Below are 15,344 nucleotides of genomic sequence, written 5' to 3' on the forward strand. Positions count from 1 at the left end.
CCCAGGTCTGACCTGATACACGGAGTTCTGCTCCTGTTTTTCTTCATCATTAAAGTACCCGGCTATAACCCATGAACTACTGCTTGTGGAGTAAGCATGCAGCAGTATGACAATACACAAAAATCCGTCAACAGCTCCATTAATACAGATTCCGTACGGTTTTAGTTTTTCATACGAATTGACATGCTGCATGAAGTTAGGATCTGGGTTTCTGAAGAGACGTTTTAAACGATTCTGAAGCCTCAGCTGTACTCCTTGTGGATCTAGGATTATTGAGCAGGTACCAAACAGTTCTTTGGGACACCACCAAGCCAGTTGGAATGCATTTCAAATGCTGTAATTTATAGCCATAAAGCATCCCAGGGGCAGCTTGACTTCCAGCAAGTCGGAGTAAAGCAGGCTTTGTTGCCTAAACAATAATAAGGACTTAAGGTACCTGGGCAATGTTAAAAAACAAATTCCATTCATCCATTTTCTGACATGCTTAACCCCAAGTGGAGTTGCGAGTGGTGCTGATGCATATCTCCAGCGGTCTACGGACAAGAGGCGGGGTACACCCTGGACAGGTCCACATTTGTGCGATCTTTTTGCTGCTGTTAACACCAGAATTTCCCCCATTGTGGGACAATAAATAAATTTTCTATCCTATTCTATTCCATTCTATTCTATCATGACATTAATCGTGTTGAAATAGGCAGATATTCTGAGAGAACTTTAAATCAATTGTCTCCCACGGAGGTGGAAGTATCATGATCAGGGGAGGATGCTCTGCTGCAGCACAGTCTGAAAAATCTCACCATAGAATCCACCATAAACTCTGCTTATAAAAAGATATATAAAGATAAAACAGACATAACAAACCAAATGTCATCAAGAACAGGCCTCTGATATTGAAGCATTTGATATAGTAACATTTATTCTGGAACAAAATAGATAATAATGGTATGATAATACTGTTAGAGTATTACTGCACTTCTTGAAGGTTTTTTTTTCTATTCTCTCATGAACCAGCTTTTGTAACTTTTAAATGTTGAAGTATTTAATGCTAATGGTTGGTACAAATTTAAACCTTGAAACTTTTAAGCATCGGTCATATTAAAGACAATTTTATTTAGAATATAATACTGGCACGGGCTGCCATGTTTTTATAAACCCTTCTTCCTCTTTAAAACTAACAGGTTTTAAGCATGGTAACCAAGGTTTTTTTAGAGAACTGCATTTTATCTGACCATGAATTGCTACCATTTAAACTAAAGCAAAAATGTGTGAAAAGGGCAATATTATTGACAGCATTAAAACCTTTTTTTTTCATAAAAAAAAGAAAGAAAAAATCCTGAGATAATAGGAGATCAGCTCCTATTCATGTATTTATTATTTCTGGCCTAACATTTATTCTTCCCATTTATTTCATGATTGAAGTAAAAAAAATAATAATAATTTCCAGTTATTTCATGCAGAGTGAAATACAATTAATTCTCTGTATTTTCAAATTTCCTGACAGAGGATGCATCTCTCCAAACCTACTGTATTTTAGGTAGTAGCAGAAATGCACCAAATGAAATCCTAGTTATATAATCATCCACCTTTTTGATGGGAGCCGGTATAGCAGCTACATGTGTAGAGGGAACATGATGCCAAATGTTTCTGTCTGCAGTCATTTGAAAGGTAAAACACACATCTGTGATGGGATCTGCTGTTCCACTGAAGATGAAAATGTTGGTTTAAAAAAAAAAAAAAAAAAAAGTATAATCTGATTTGTTTCAAGTCTCAAACAATGTCCTCATCAGGATCCCGGTAGTCACATCCCGGCATGACTCATCATCAGCAATCTGTCAAGGAGAACAGTCACGCATCCCTAAGATGCTGCAGCGTTTGAGCTAAGCCTGACTTCAAAGTAAACAGCTTTTTATTTAAGAAGATGTTTCGCAGCTTTTCAAAGTTTTGAACAAAAAATCTTTTTGGCATGCACCCCAAAAGCTTGGATCTCTAAACTTCCCCTCTTCTGATATAATTCATGAAGGTATTTCTCACTCAGGCAAAGAGAAATAATAGAGCTAATGAAAAAAGGGTTATCTGATATATTTGAATGAAAGGAGGACAAAGACAGAGCCCTTCTTAGCATAGGTTGTAAACCTTTATGTTAAAGTTTCAATGTTATTTCTCATTTATTAAGAGATTTTCTCTACAGATAAAATATGATTGTAAAAGTTCTTCACAAATTGCGACTTAGCCTTTTATGAAGGTTTCATCCATCCATCCATCCATCCATCCATCCATCCATCCATCCATCCATCCATCCATCCATCCATCCATCCATCCATCCATCCATCCATCATCTGTCTGTTTGTCCGTCATTCTATCCATCCATCATCTGTCTGTTCGTCCGTCATTCCATCCATCCATCCATCCATCCATCCATCCATCCATCCATCCATCCATCCATCCATCCATCATCTGTCTGTTCGTCCGTCCGTCCGTCCATCCATCCATCATCTGTCTGTTTGTCCGTCATTCTATCCATCCATCATCTGTCTGTTCGTCCATCCATCCATCCATCCATCCATCCATCCATCCATCCATCCATCCATCCATCCATCCATCCATCCATCTGTCTGTTTGTCAATCCATCCATCCATCCATCCATCCATCCATCCATCCATCCATCCATCCATCCATCCATCCATCCATCCATCCATCCATCCATCCATCCATCCATCCATCCATCCATCCATGCATACATGATTGTTTTATACAAACTTAATCATCATTTTGTACATACAGCATGTATACAAACAATATTTCATTCAGTACAGCTCTCAAGACATTTCCATTTCTTAAAGTGCAGCAATGATAAAAGGTAAATATGGTGATCAAATGTAAATGTAAGACTGAGATATGTTTTACAGTTTTGCAACATTCAGCACTCTTTTTTTTCTTTCTTTTCTGTTTCTCATTTTATAAAACATTCAACAGTCTAATGGCGGTGGGGAAGAAGCTGCTCTAGAATCTGCTGGACCTGCATCCAATGCTTCGAAGTCTCTTCCCTTCGAAGAGGGATGCGGGGAGAGCGGTCCACGGTGGGGGTCACCCATCCATCCATCCATCCATCCATCCATCCATCCATCCATCCATCCATCCATCCATCCATCCATCCATCCATCCATCCATCCATCCATCCATCCATCCATCCATCCATCCATTGCTCTATAACTTCTTATTATGACGCCCCATTACTTTTAAAACACAACAACAAAAAAGGAAACATACTTAACAAAATATGCTCTTACTGTAGCAGAAACACATCAAGATAACATAATCTAAAGGTTTTAAGGTGACTTCCTATGAGTTTAAGTTTTCCTTGATCCATTAATCCTCTGAGTAATTCTTATTGTTTTTCTTTTATGTTTTCATCATGAGATGAAATGCTGTGAATTGGCACACTATAGATAAACTGAATTTAATTGAGCTGAATGTAAAGCACAGTGAATTGTCTGCCTATATTTAATACTTAATTTCATTCACTTCCATGTATCTAATGTACATTATGTTTTCTAAGTAAGGAAATTGAGTAAAATACAGTCAAGTGGCCAGAAAGAAGTAAAAGAGAAGAGCAGATTTACTAAAAGGAATTGTGGTGATTGGAGTAATGAAGAAAAGATCTGAAGATCAGAAGTTTGTGAGTTAAAAAAAACTTTATGCCGACTTGCAAACAGCTTAAAAAATACTTTCATTTCATCCCTTAGATGTAAGGAAGGACTCTATTCCTGATAGTTTGAAAGTCCAGGCTCATTCCTCACTGCGGATTATTTTACTCATCCACACTTCCTTATTTGATGAAAAGTATTTGCTGAAAGTAAGTTAAGGAAATAGCTTGATTCCCCTGACATTTTCTTGTTTTGAGAAAGAAAGATGCTTTTCATGTATGGCTCTGAGGGCATAATTAGATTTAAGATTACTGATGAATTTAAGTCTTAGATTTTATTTCTGCAGGATAATGTTCAGAGAACATGATACCATCGGGCCTGCAGTTAGTTGCTTTGAGTTTCAGTAGTAGGCTCGTTTTGGAGTTTTTAAGCTCAAACTGATAAGCTTTCAAAGAGAGATTTTTACTTCGGTGAGTGTATTTATTGTTTGTGTGGAAATGCTTTGGTTTCTCTCCACCGTTTTCCTTTTTTCCTCCTACTCTTCTTGTCATTATCTGCATCTCACACTCACAGACATCGGTTTATTCAGTCATGGAGACAGCAGTGGGAGCTGTCAGATCTCAAACAGAAGGGGTTATTCAGCAACAGGGATTCGCATCCAACATGTGCACATTCACAGAAATGCAAGGGGACTTTTCATGCTAATGGACAAAAATGATGCCCATCTTTGCCAGAAACAATAACATCCAAAATCGACCAAATGGATTCCTGTCTAAACATTAGCTTTCCGTGATATCTTGTTTTGCTTTTATACAGATCATAAAACTGAGATGGGATTAAAGTATTTCTATAACAAATTAACTAATAAATGATGGTCATATTAAGTCTATGGTTTAATCAGCCTATATTGTTTGTGTTGGGAAATACACTAAAATTTTGTGATAGTTTCTCAAACTACTTGTTCCATAACTTCCATTGAGTGAAAGTTGTGATGTAGAACATGATGAAAATCGTATGCAGCACCCTAAAATGTTAATGTAGTTTGTTGTCTTAGGGTCTGCAATAGATTTCATTTATTTAGTAATAAAGCATTTGTTCGCCTAATACCAAATTAAGCTAACTAATGACAAACTCTATTCATCAAAGTATTTAACAATGCAGGAAAACATAGAAAATGGGAAGAACTGAGAAAACTACATAAACACATCTGAATGCTGAAGAGTTTTAAATGTTTTAGAATATAGCACCACATAACCCCCCCCCCCCCTAAATTATCTCACATTAAATTTATTTTATTTTTTTTAAATAGAAACATGATGTAATGATATTGGCATTGGTTTCTACCAGTGTTGGTCCTTTTTTTTATCATTGGCTCAGTATGATCAGTAAAACTGGATTAATATTAATAGACATTGTCTATTTCCACCTTCTTACTGTTTATGTACTTAGCAGATATCAGCCTTATATTGGTCCATTGCTAATTTGCATTGCATGCTGATGAAGAGGAAGGGAATTGAAACTTTTCACCAGGAAAAATCTGAAGCATGTGATGTGTGTTGGTTTTCAGCCCCCCAAGGTCAATACTTCTAACCATGCTTTTCTGCGGCCACAGCCTCACGGCTTTTTTTGGTTCTCCTCTACCACCTTAAGTATCTTAACATTTGGCTATTCTTCACTAAAAACAGGTCAAGTTCTGTTACCTTGCTATGTGGAGTGGGAATTTCTCCATCTTTCTCCGGTTGCTCTGCTTTCCTTCCCGGTCTAAAGACATGAATTTCAGGTGAACCGGAGATTTTAAATTACTTTGGAAGAATGATTTGTGTTTTATATCCTTCAGTGATGATCTGCAGAGCTGTTTGAAATTTCTACTGCTTTTTCTTATTTAATGCTGAAGGTAATGTGCACATATATGTGGTCAAGGAGTATGAAAGAAAAAAAAACTTTTGTTTTCTCCCAGTAAGCTAAAGCTTCCAGTGAACAGTAAGGCAACTACAGTAACTAAAAATTGGTTATCATTGACATGAAAGTAGCACTCTGCGTTGCTTTCGTTAGAAAAAAAAAAGCCTTTTTAGTTTGAATTCAATAATTTTTCATTCAAAACTACAAATACACAGAAAGCTATTGTTTGACAGCCTGCCTTCAGTGATGGTATTTATTAATCTGATAATTTTCTCAATGTGAAATTTTTAGAACCAATATGGCCTAAATGCAGATGCATTCTAAATTATTATTGTTTAATCTGTACTTTGTGGCTTTGAATAAAAATGGTTTCTGTGTTATGCCCTAAATTCCATGCAGAATTTACAAGATTCCCAGGCAAGGAATTGAACCCAGAACCTTCTTGCTGCAGGGCAGCAGTGCTACCCACTGCTCCACTGAGCAGCCCACATGTAAGCCAAAGGCTCAATTTTAGTTTCATCTCACCTGAGTATCTCCTTTAACTTTACATTTTTGCAACTCTTCTCTAAAGAGCAGCATTAAAATTTGAACAGCTAATATTTGGGGAATGATTATTGCCATTTTTAGCATATCACTGACAAAACAATGACTAAAAGATGGTCTATCATAAGGAAAATGTACACACAATCCTCTGTCTCATAGTCTAGACTGACAGAAGAGGCGAATTTGGCGACATCTTTGAACAACAGCTGGTCTGCTACGGTCCTCCTTCATCCTATTTCCGATTTACCTTCATTTCACTATCCCAAGGATGCTCAGTTCTGCAGCTCCTGGAGTGATGGACAGTAACTGGTGACTCACAGAATCAGCTGCGGAGCGTGATCAAAGGGCTGCATTGTTGGAGAGAAATTGGACTTCAGCTGGCTGTGACAAGCTCAATCTAGGGAAACCTTCCGTCCTGTCGGCTCTCATTTCAAGCTCAACTTCTTGAATGATTCATTGCGCTGAGGATGGAAATGATGAGGGAAAAGTTTGTAAAGAGTGGAAATTTCTTGGTTGAGATATTTTTCTTCCCAGAGGGAGTAAGAGGTGTTATTTTTTCCAAATGTAGAGTCTTTGAACGCTGTAAGGAGGTGGTTTCTGCTCGAAGCTCATTTCTAACTTCGTCCCCCTGCCTGCTGTGATTCAGAAACAAGAACCATCATTTCCACTTGATTGAATGTACTTTACACTGTCACTTATACTGGAATCAAAGTAACCTTTAACAATTACCCTCACTCTAAAGTTCCTCTATGTTTAAACACATACAACAGGAGATACTTCCTGAACACAATGAGCCATTTACACTGTTGCTATGTTAGACTGTTGCTATGGAGAAGTCTTTCACCATCTCCTTGAGATGGACAGCTGGAGCCTTGCCACAGGGAGGAGCCCTTTCTCTCCCTCTGCTTGCTGTGTGATGTTTCAGCCTCAGGAAGTCAGTGGGGTTCCTTCTCTGCGGTGATAAAAATAGAGAGGTGACTCACTTACATTTAGATTGAAACAAACTGACCATTTTCGAATGTACATAGGTGAATGGTAATGCAGTAAATATTCTCAGATATTCTAAGCTAGTCTGAGCATCATGGGTGGCTTTTCCTGTGAAGCTATCCACGTTTTAAAGCAAACTTTCTAATTCTACCTCCTCACTCTGAAGCACCATAGAAAAGAACAGGATGATTTTGTTTTTGGTTATTCTCTGTTGAATTGTATACCGGTAGTTTAAAGTTAGCACAATTAAATTCCTTTATGCAACTAAAACACAGCCTGAAGAATAATGCTTGAAAAAAAAAATCTGTGCAATTAAATGTATCTTAGAACACAATAAACATTTATGGTTAATATTATGATAAAAAAAAAAAAAAAACTAAGTTTAACTAAATAATTATCTTTTGTGTAAAGGAGATCTGTGTTTTTAGCTAAAGTATTATCTTTGTTTTGTTTAAACTTTCTTTAGGAACTTTAATTTCCTCCTAAGCTTAAGAGGAAACATGTTAGGCATAATGGCCTCTCTTTAAATAAGCCAAAGATTTACATAGTTCTCTGTCTGTGTTAAAAGCTTTGATGGACCAGCCACCTGCCTAAGGTGTGAAAGCAAGATTTTTGCATACTGGCTCTTAGGGTATGGCCTGCCCTGCAACCCTGAGTAAACAACAATGGATGAATGGAAAAAAGAGAGGGAACAACAAAGGTAGTGAAAAGCTATAGGTGGAAAGTACATTTCCAATTCAGCACTTGTTTTGTACCTAAAAGATCCACATGCATTCAGATACATGATAACTTTGTTAAAATTGTGATTGTGACAACTAGTTTAGCCTCCTAATGAGATGCCAGACAGAAAGGAGAAGCCCCAAAAACAAATCCTGTGGACTGGCTTAAAGAGCACAATACGTCTCCTAGGGGGACTAAAATGATGATAAGGTCTAAAAACAACCCACATTCTTTTACAGAAAAAACAAACTGCACATCCACCAAATCCAAAACATGCTGACCAAAGTAAAACAGGAGCATAGCAGAGACGATTAAAGAATATATAGTATTCTGACGTGCAGATGTCACTGTCAGTTTATAGCATTAGCCTCAGTTTTGATTGTAATATTTATTTTTTCTTTCCATTTAAAACTACTACCACAGCTTGGAGAAAAAAGCTAATTAAAAAAGTGTTGTCAAATATGCAGGTGCAGTCATTAAAAATGTTTTCTCATTTTAAGCTGAAGCTAAATCCAGCTGGTATATATCATGCTTCTGTTGTTGCAAATAAGCGATATATGAAAGTGATTTACAGCAAATAGATTTGACAGGGATGACTAAGGTTTTAATCATAAAGTTCCGAAACAAATAAAGAATTGAAAATAATAGATATTAATAAATATAAATGGTGTGCTGAAAGATCTTTAGTTATGTGAATAATCAAGAACCGTGCTTTGAACTCTCTTAATTTCTGATGTTACAGTAAGGAGAGCAGTTTTATACACGACTGAATAAATTAATTATTTAAATAAAAGCTGCTAATTATAAATTATTAATAAATATTGTAAGACATGAATAAATGTCACCATGAAGCAAAACTAAATAAATATTTTAAAAGACATTTTTATCTTAAATTTGTTTATTTCATAATTGATGAAGTTTTATTTTTGAGACGCTTTTATTTTGTAAAGCTTCTTTACATATTTCACTTACTTTCATTTTTTAACCCTGTTTTTCATTTTCAACTCTTTTTATTACATGTTCTTATATTCAGTTGAGGGTACAGGGTTTTATCTAAGCGGTGATGCTGGTCAGAGGTCAGCAATTCAGAGGATAACAGGAAAAAGCCTGCAAAATCCCAAATATAAGAAAATAATTGATGACAATTTTTTTAGCAGCCTTTTGCAGAAAATTTTAGTTTTTTCTAAAAGTATTTAACTGATCTACAATGTGTGAAAAAGAAAAATCTCAGACTTATTGAGAGAATCTGCAAACCATCTTGATGGTACATCTGGTACAAGTCCCATACAGATACACCAAGCCGCCTCACAGATAAAGCCCGCATTTGAATATAAGAACATGAAATAAAAAGCGCTTAAAGTGAAAAATGGAGTTAAAAAATAACTGTACATGGGTAACATGCTTAACCCTTGCACCCCCGCCACGCCCAATGCCTCACTGCTTTAGGCACCTTTGTTTATCTCATACCAGTTAGTAGCACTAGTGCCACACATAAAGGAGGTTCTTAGTTCAATTGCTGACCTGAGATCTTTCTGCATAAAGTTCTTCCTGTGTTTTTTTTCCTAGTAGTCTAGCTTCGTCTCACTGCCCTAAAGCATGCTGTTTTGGTAATTGGTCCCTGTAAAATGCCCTTAGCTATGAGTGTGCATGGTTGTACCTTGAATGTCAGGCTCCATCTGAATAGTGCAAACAAGAACTCTTAAGCCAAAGAGAAGTACATCAACAGCCATAAGTGCTAAATAGTGCAGTTCACTTAGCATAGGTACCCCCTGTCATGTTGGGTGGAAGCTAAACCCAAACGCAGAACACCACGGAGACTGGATGAAAAGTTCAACAGTTTATTAAAGAAAACACAATCCAGATGATTGTACTGATGCAGAATGAGTCCAGGCTGGTCACACAGGATTCTCTGGTCCTTTGGTTCAGGCTGAGAGAGGAAACCAGACGAGTCCAGAGGCAGAGGGATTAGTAGAGGGCTAGGCAGCAGCAGGGCTAGGCTTCTCACTAGCTGAGACTCAGTCCTTGGGTTACTCTAAGTTCTCACCTAGAGAACAGGCAGGCAGATTCGGGCTGTAGATCTCCAGGTTGGCTACCAAGAGCAGGAAGGCAGGTTTATGATGATGAGCTCCTCCAGAGCTCCTGAGATGCGGCAGGCAGATTTCAGCAAGGGAGACTCTTCCAGAGTTTCCAGGGTTCAGTCAAGAGCTGGTTGGCAGGCTTCAGACGATGAGCTCCTCCAGAGATTCGGCAGGCTGAGTTCGGCAATGGAGACTCCTCCAGAGTCCCAGGGTTCAGTCAGGTTTCTTCCTAGAAGCAGAGAAGACACAACTGATCAGGTTCTGGTTCTGGTTACAGTGGAGTCAGAGAATCAGACAGGCTGGTTGGCTCAGGGTTCCTGTACCGCGATTAACAAACACTCTGGCGCCGGGGTGTTGTCCACAGTCCACTTAAGTACTGGTCCCCTGATGAGCAGATGAGAATCAGCTGGTGAGGGCAGCTCCAGGTTCAGGAGATCCAGTACGCCCTCTGGTGGAGGAAAGTAGACAGCTCCCCAGATCCCAACAGAAAAACAAATAAACAGGAAGGGATCCTTGGCGCCCTCTGGAGGGCAAGCCTCTGGATCCCAACACCCCCTAATGTTTCTGTCTGTCGCTAGGAGTTATACAGCTACCCAAAATCCTTTGCTTAACAGGATGTATAGGCAACCTGAAGGAAATTTTAAAACATCATCCATGAATTTTCCATTTAATATTATTATAGTGTTAAAACCTATAGTTGTGATGTAAAAATATATTTCTTGCAAGGTTTAGTAATAAACTCTACCTGACAAAACAACATTTGTCCTCTGAATTGAACCCATCCCTACAGGAACTGTGAGCATCACCCAGGGAGCACTGTGGGGTTAAGGATTTAACGATTTGACAGTCTAAGGTTTGAATCAACAACCTTGCAGCCTCTCCGTGATGCAAATGCCCTTTGATCTAACCGCTATGCCACCACCACCACCCCTAAGAGGGATGTCCTTCAGAGTGACAGAGTTAAACAAGCAAGAACTGCAGCGCTGGATTTTTGTCGCATTTGAAACGATACAATAACATTGATGATGACAGAACACATGCTGTCACAATATGGCAGCTGTGCTTGAAGACATGGCCTTCAAGGATATTTTTGAAGTGCTTACCTGGGACAGCTGTTCTGATGAACGCTCAGCATTAAGCTCTACCATATACTGAGAAAATTATGATGTTTAAGGCAATGCTGAGGTTTCTGTTTGAAATTAGATGCAAATGTCTGCAACGAATTTAACGCTGTTTCCCTACCTCTCCAAATACTTAAAGCCCGCAGCCATTAATATGAATACATTTTTAAATATTACAATGCAAGCACATGTTTAACAGAGAATCATTCAAATTTAACCTGATGAATATATTTTCTGAGTCTTTTTCAGTCCAGAAGTTTAAAAAAACCTGTTATCCATTAACTACTGCTTTGAGCGGGACTGAATACTTGATCACTCTCTCTCTGCAGCAGCTGTGGCCGATGCTCTTTGTGTGAATACCTCCCACATGTGTTTTAAGAAGCAGGACCAGAATACAGATGAGTCTTCATTAGAACTCCATTTACCTCCTACTTAGCTTCCTCTTGAAAGTGTGTGTTGCAGTGTAACATGAGCCACACGTGCTGTAAACTCTATCTGTGCTACACTGAAGAAGAAAACTTTGGATGACCCATAGTTCCTAATGTACCCCATGCACTTATACCTTCAATTATACCCAGGAATATCCCTTACCGTCAATAATTAGTTCAAATAATAGTATTAGTATTCCACAAAGCCTGTTTTTATACAGACATTCTGCAAAGTATTCAAAGTACAATACATGATGGTGTAAAAATCTAAATGTTGATGTGGTTCATCCCTTTATCATTGGCAATAAGCAGATTTTTTCTATATATCATATGTTGTCTGTTTAAAATAGCTTATATTTTACGACAGGAAGCTCCTAGAGATATTTTTCCATTAAGACTGTTCTATTGTCCATAAAAGGAAGTGTCCATCACCATGTTATTAATCTGCTAAAGACATGTTGCTGTTATTATTTTTTTAATAATTGCCTTTTGTTAACACATTATCACTGCAAAATTATCTTAACTGTCTTAATTTTAGTAAGGAAAGATATTCTCCCAATGGAATTAGTATTTTTTTTACTTTGTGCACTTAGGGCGACAGTGGCGTTGGATGTAGGAGTTTGCCCTGAAATCGAAGGGTTGATGGTTCAAGCCCTGGCTCTGACTTTCATTGTCCTTGGGCAAGACACTTCACCTGTATTGTTTACTGATGAGGGCCTGGTGGCGCCAGTGTACTGCAGCCCCGCTTCTGTCAGTGAGCCCCAGGGCAGCTGTGGCTACAATGTAGCTTGCCACCATCAGTGAATGGGTGAATGAATGTAGTGTAAAGCGCTTTGGTCGAGTCTCCTGACTTGAAAAAGGTGCTATATAAGTACATGCCATTTACCATTTGAAATAAGACAATGCAATCGTTTTTCTTCTTATTTTAAATGTAAATTGTCTCCTTCCAAAGGCAAAGTGTCTCAACCGCTTAATTAAAGAAAAAAAAAACACTTGCTTAGATTTCACATTTTTACTGTGATGATGTGTAACTTTTATCGTCATAATAATCATAATAAGTTTATTTCCTACTATGGAGACATGAGTTTCATTTATGCATTTAATAAGATGCAAATACAGTATCTAAATTAATCAATTTTGACCAAACACACCAGTTCATTCCAACCTTGAGAGACTCACACAGAGAAAGACTGCAATTAGAAAATATTAAATTTATTTATACACTTAACACAATCATATTCTTCAAAATATTTCTATCTAAGGAAAACCAGCTGATTGCAAGGACTCCTTAAATTCTCTGCAGTCCCTTGCACTGAGCATGCATGTAGCGACAGTGGAGAGTAAAACTCATACCGATACCATCTATTGATGTGTGTGTGTATATATGAAGAACTGCATACTACTTGGATGTAAAGTAATTGCCATCATGGCTTTGTCAAGCTGCTGTCTACCTTTGTGAAGCAGGAAAAAGACTAATACAAATACACACTGGTGGTGGAATACGCCATAGGGTGAGTGGGACTGAGGATAGTCTGAGAATAAGGGAGGAGATTGGGTGGAGGTGGGTGGAAGTTTGCTTGCATGCGGGAGAGCGAAGCTGAGCCAGGACTTAAATGAAGGAGATCTGGCAAGATGATTGGATTCGGAGAAGGTACGGCCTCCGAGCTGACTGGCAGGAGCTGAACGAGGGACATCCCAGGTGGTCTAGGTGAAGCTGATAATAGTTTTCCAGATTTAATTTACAATTAAAGGTAGAGTGGAAAATGTTATTTTTCCGGATGGATCATCAAAATAAGTGGTCCCTCTATTCAGTCATTTCTAATCAGTAATTTTGGTGATATGTTTACGTAAGGCCGTCCTACATGCTCGTCCCCATTTTCACTTACAGCAGTGAGTCTTACATGATGGAAACACTGCAAATCTTCTTTTAGAAAGTAAGCTTGTATGAGCAATGCAAACAGCAACTTTTTAACAGAGCATGGGCTCTGGAGGAGAAAGGGGCTTATGCACACTCTCACACACATTTAATAGGCGTTCCCTCTTGGGAACGGGTACAGGGTTGTGCCTGTGCTTTTTTTTTTTAAGTGGAGAGGGTGGGTCCTCCACTATACCTTTAGGCTTCATTACTTGAACAATGAACGTGTATGAAATTTACAATTAAACGGCAGCCTAATACTTAATAAATTGGGATAAAATCTGTCACTGTCAAATCAGCCTCAGTAGATGTCGGTTTTTTTAAAGTAATGATGGAACTTGTACTTGTCTAATTGTCCTCAGAGTGGGAGTGATGTTTACCTGTAGCTGCAGAATGTCTGCGGGGCCACATGACATTCAAAACACTGGTCTGATTACCACTTTGTTTAAAATAACATTTAATGACCTAAAATATCCTGCATTTGTCTATAGCTACTTCTCCTGTTGCCATGTCTCAGGCGTGTTCATTTAGGATATATCTCATCAACTCTTTGCTGATAAACCTCCCTTTCTACCTCTGATTGATTCAAATTAAATAATCCATCTAATCTGATGTATAAATCTAAGCTTTATACATATTTCACATACTGCTGATTAACGGAGACCCAAAGACATCTCTCTGGTTCACAGATATCTGTCTAAAAAGGAGAAAATATTGTGACCTTTGGACAAAGAGCCCTCTTTGATATTGGGAGAGAATCAACAGAATGCTTCATTTAATTTCAGTTAAATTCACAAATGCTCTATTAATCTCAAAAGGAAATTAAGTGTTCAAGTAACTCAAAGTTTTCTTTCAGAGTTATTGTAGATAGTTGCAAGCTTGAATGGACATGGGCATCTGTTCAACGATGCAAAGATGCAAACAAAGACGCACATTTTTGCATGCATCTTTGGTGCGATGATAGGAAAACAATGTGCTCACACAGCTGGTAATTGTTTTCAAAGTGTCTTAGCTCAGTAGTTCCAAAACTTTTTTTTCAGAGTCAGAGAGGTACGACTGAGACTGGTGAAAGAAATAGAAATTCTTTTCATAAAACAGAAACAGCAGCTGCTCCATCAGGGTCCGGTTGAATGAATTTCATTCAGCCCATCTCATTAAGGGCACCTAAACATGTTTTCAAAACCTTTTTTTCAAATAAAGCTACTGAAAGATGAATACAATTAAAGAACAAATTCAAAAAGCCTATGAAGATATCAAAAGGAGAAATGTTTTTTCAACCCATTTTTCAACCTATTAGACTCAACAAAATAAATTTCTTTCTTTAGATTTTGCTGCTGCTCTCTTATTCTGTCCACATGTATGCCGGGCCATTTTTGCAGATCAGGACCATGTAATTTAAAAGTGTGCTTTAGCACAGGGGGTATACGTAAATTAAATTCAGTCTATTTATATATTGCCAATCAAAGCACATGTCAAATCAAAGCACTTTACAGAGACAATTTAATCAGATCATCAAGTCAGATTGGTAAAAGCTTTCTATCTATGGAAAGCCAGCTAATTGCATTGGGTCATTGGCTTTGCAGGACACTGGGTTAGCATGTGGCAACAGTAGACATTTGCTGTCACAGTGTTGTAGACTCTACATGCAGCGACAGTAGAGAGAAAAAACTCCTTTTTAAAGAAAGTTCCACAAGAAGCAGGCTCAGTGTGAGCTGGCATCTGCAAAGGGGAGATAAGCAGACTTACAAGTCAAACAGAGTTTTGTATTGGTCCGTTATCAAGCCAAAAAGAGCAGGATGCAGCTGTATAAAGGAAACTGTTGAGCACACTGCTCTACTATTAATACTTTACTATCATTTATTCATCAGTTTTAGTCACTTTGTAAACTTCAATAGAGCATGTGACTTAATTTTATGATAACATGCCTTTTTTAGCTTTTGGAAGAGTGGTCTGGACCAGGTTTTACACATAGGCTATGCTTTAGCAGACCATCCAATTTATTTGTACCT

Source organism: Cyprinodon tularosa, unplaced genomic scaffold (genome assembly GCF_016077235.1).
Source record: "Cyprinodon tularosa strain WSP-4 unplaced genomic scaffold, ASM1607723v1 ctg81, whole genome shotgun sequence".
Taxonomy (NCBI): domain Eukaryota; kingdom Metazoa; phylum Chordata; class Actinopteri; order Cyprinodontiformes; family Cyprinodontidae; genus Cyprinodon; species Cyprinodon tularosa.